The sequence below is a fragment of the Phocoena sinus genome, chromosome 9 (assembly GCF_008692025.1).
Source record: "Phocoena sinus isolate mPhoSin1 chromosome 9, mPhoSin1.pri, whole genome shotgun sequence".
In the NCBI taxonomy this organism is placed as follows: Eukaryota; Metazoa; Chordata; class Mammalia; order Artiodactyla; family Phocoenidae; genus Phocoena; species Phocoena sinus.
In genome coordinates, this window is record NC_045771.1 from 62,609,913 (window position 1) to 62,613,674 (window position 3,762).

The 3,762-nt window shown below is 36.5% G+C and overlaps 1 pseudogene; it reads right to left on the reverse strand.

Annotated features, from left to right (window-relative positions):
* Positions 1 to 3,226: 3,226 nt before the first annotated feature.
* On the reverse strand, positions 3,227 to 3,377 carry LOC116759957 (annotated as a pseudogene).
* Positions 3,378 to 3,762: the final 385 nt, after the last annotated feature.

The window sequence follows — 3,762 nt, forward strand, 5'->3', positions numbered from 1 at the left end:
TATCTCAGTATGCAGCAGGACATGTGGAAGTCTCAATAGCTACAGAGGATAAAGGAAACAGAGAAAAGATTATGATCAACTTGTTTTTCATCAAAAAGTGAGGTTAGAACAGACTGAAGCAAAACCTGTCCGTTTATTTTCCAGATGGCTTTGTGCCATGTGATAAGGGATTCTATCAGCTTTATCGGTGGTAAGAGTTAGTCGCTCTAACCATACCCCTAAGCCAGTGGAATCACTGAAAATACTGTATCATATCTTTTGGAATCAACATTTAAAAAGCAAGAGACCCAGATACCATGTGATTATCTTTCCTTCCAAGCCAAAATATTCAGGTTGGCATCCTGAGGCACTCAGTCAAGGGGAGTAGACCAGGTGGTGCATTAACAGTTAAGGGTCAGACCCTGCATCATTCTAATCCAGCCCATTCGCGTTGCTATGCATTTCCCCCCCCCAAAATCTTCTCTGTGCTTCCCACCGTGCCAGCCATCAGTACAAAGGGTGTTTTAAGGCAAACAAACGAGATACTATTTATCATAGCAGGCTTTGTAACTTTTGGAACTTCAGGGGGTGGGTACAAGCTGAAAATGCATATAGAGTCAGGAAAGATTTAGGGTGGAAAAGGAGCAATATATTATATACATATTGGCTTTATTAAGGAGAGAAAATCCCCAGGGGTGTTTCAGAGCGAACCTTCCCTCTTTTGAGATTGATGTCAGGGAGGATGAACACATCCTCTCACGGGTGACCTGATATAAGCCATTTGTCTGATCCAGCAAGATATTTCTTATATTCTCTAGTTCTTGATATGGGAGTAGACACTGAGAAGTCAAAGCATCTGGATGCATTGTGTTTGGCTGTGTGGACTACTGTACACAGAAAAAGATAAAGTATAAGCCCTGATGGTATTCTGGGTGCATTTCTCTCCTTCCTGGATGAATGCCTAAGATGTTGCTAGACTGAAAACTGAATTGGTTCTCTTGGTAATCTTTCCCATTCTTCTCAACTGCAGGATTTATAAAACATTGCTCTTTCGGTCTAGGTATAATTTTGGGATCACATCATGATAACTCTATGTGTGTGCCGGGAGGGCAAAGTTGCAAAGCAATTACTCAGCAGTGCTGGGGAAAGAAGCAATTACTGGAACACATTTTAGGCCCGCTTGTCAGAGTGAGTTTCACTTAGGCACAAGGGAAGCATTTAACTTGGGCAGCATCCCTGTTTGGAGGCTTAATTTAGTTTTTTCTACCCTTTAATTGTGTGATTCCAGTATTTTAGCTACAATCCCTAGGCTGTGAGAACCTTTAAACAGCTCTTGATTATGAAGCAGGGCATGGGTTTTGAAGAAGAATAAACAGGGAGCTGTATAATTTATAGGAAAACTGCATGATGGACTTTTCTTTACGAAGAACATTGGGTTTACACTGGCACAAGCCAAATACCTTTGTAATGAATAGTCAGTAATCAGCAGCAGCTACAGTAAGTGCTTGAAATTTTTTCTTTTATGTGCTACGAGTCCATAAATTAAGCATCTGATTCCGATTGCTGTCACAAATGCATACACCTATTGCTACCCACCCCCACTGCTCAGATCTCCTGCATCAGCTCATGCGCAGTATAGAACATTACGAAAAGTAGAAGGCAAGTCTCTTTTAATATGTTCAATTTCCATCTACTTTAAATACCATAATGGGGAAAGAGTGTTGACAGTGCATTCCACTTTCCTATTTGGATCTAGATCACAGTTTGGATTTGAAGACAGCAGTGTTATGTTCTAGAATGTAAGAAAAAGAGTCTATATCAAGAGCCGTTAAAATGAACTGAATTGCCAAGGTGGTTTAAAAATATTATTATTATTATTTAGCAGAGATTTATCTAAATTGTAAGCTTTCAACTTGCTCATTCCACTATGATTTTGCAAATGGTATTTTCATCACTTGGAGTGTATCCTTCCTTTTTCTATTCTCTGCTTCTCAAGATTCCTAATTCTAACCAAAAACCCAGACAAAATACTTTAGGAAATTATTCTTTTCTAATCTCTTCTGCAACCAGATCCTTTTCAGTCCCCTACTTAATGATCCGTTGGCTGCTGTGAAGTTAATGTGAACAGATAGCTATTAATTTATAACTATGATGTTTTCTAATAGTTTAAGAGTACTGTAAAAAAACATAAACATATTTTCTAATTGGAACAATGTTACATGTGGTAGTTATGGCTCCAGGCCAAGTTACAAAATCTATTGAATCCAAAGTATGGATTAAGTGCAAATATTTAAAATTAAGAAGTAGAAAATTAAGAAGTAAGAAAATATTATTGCAATATTGACAATAAAATAACTTATTAGAGCTTCATCTATGCCAGCACTATTTTAAGTCATTTACAAGTATTAATTGACTTCACAATATTCCTGTAAGTACTATGATTTTCATCATTTTACGGAGGAGGAAACTGAGGCACAAGAAGGTTTAAGCAACTTCTCATGTTTGCATAGGTAATATGTGGTTGAGCTGAAATTTGAGTCGAAGTTTAACACAAACTCTTATGATTTTATCTGCAGTGTTAATTGTATTTAATTTTTTAAAAATATCGTGGTAATTGAGGTATGGAAGAAAGCAAACTGAGAAGATAACTTTAGTAAATATATTCAGAAGATAACTTTGAAACCCTAATTGCTTTAGAAGTTGGCAAAAATTATTCTATTGAAGTCTAAACAGTTGCTGCTTTCTTATCAAGTTTTTTAGACTTACAAAAGCAATAGAGAGAAAAGGGTTTAAAGAAAGCAAAAGAAAGCAAGTTAAATTTTTTTTAATGTGAATTTGGTAAGAATTCAAAACAGAAAAGAGAAAGGGAATTAAAGAGAAATTAAGAGAAACAGAAAAACTTTTAAAAAGTAAACAGTAAGCGTGGAAGAGAAATATATGGAATTGTAACTTTTACCCAAGTTCCCTTATGAATGATCCAAGAAAGAAGAAAAAAAAAAAGGACCTATGGGATCTGATAGTTTCCTCAAAGACCCACTAGGCGGCAGTGTTGTCTGAGACAGCTTTGTGGCTAAGGCTGCTTAGTCAGGGTCTAGGATTTTTAGGGGAAGTGAAGTGAGAAATATATATGGGATGTTTATTATTCAATTGTCATAATTTGGAGAATGCCTTAATGATTGTCACTTGTTACCTTTGAATTTTTTTAGTTCCTTTTTTTTTTTAATTCAGTAAATTATAGTATTTTAGGGACAGAGAATATTGTATCTTCCACAGAGCATGAAGTTGAGTTTTCATATTTGGAAAAATGGCTGAGGTCATTCCTACAGAGTGAAAAAGCTAAACTTTGCCATGGGAGAATCACCTTCCTGCTCAAGATACTTCCTCACCCAGGTAGGTTTCTTACTGCATCTCAAGTAGTGATCTGAACATCATCTTCACCCAATTAGTATTGTTGAATAAATATCATACAGCGTTTGAAACCTTGATTTTTATATAAATACAGTGATTTTTGTAGTTTAAGCCTGAAAAGTATCTGTTGTGTCATCCCATCAGCTGAGGACAGTGATTTTTGCGGCTTCCTTTTTGTATTTCACTGTTACTTGCCTGAGGAGGAAGCAACATTGAATGCAGGAAACCCAAGAGAAGATTTAGGTAGAATGTAAACACTGTAGAGAATTGAAGTGTTCAGCTTTGCATTAGGTAAGCAAAATTCCAGCAAGTCAAGATCAGCAAATTTGTGCGATGTTCTGGTAAGCCACTTCCCTTCTGCAGCCCACTCATTAA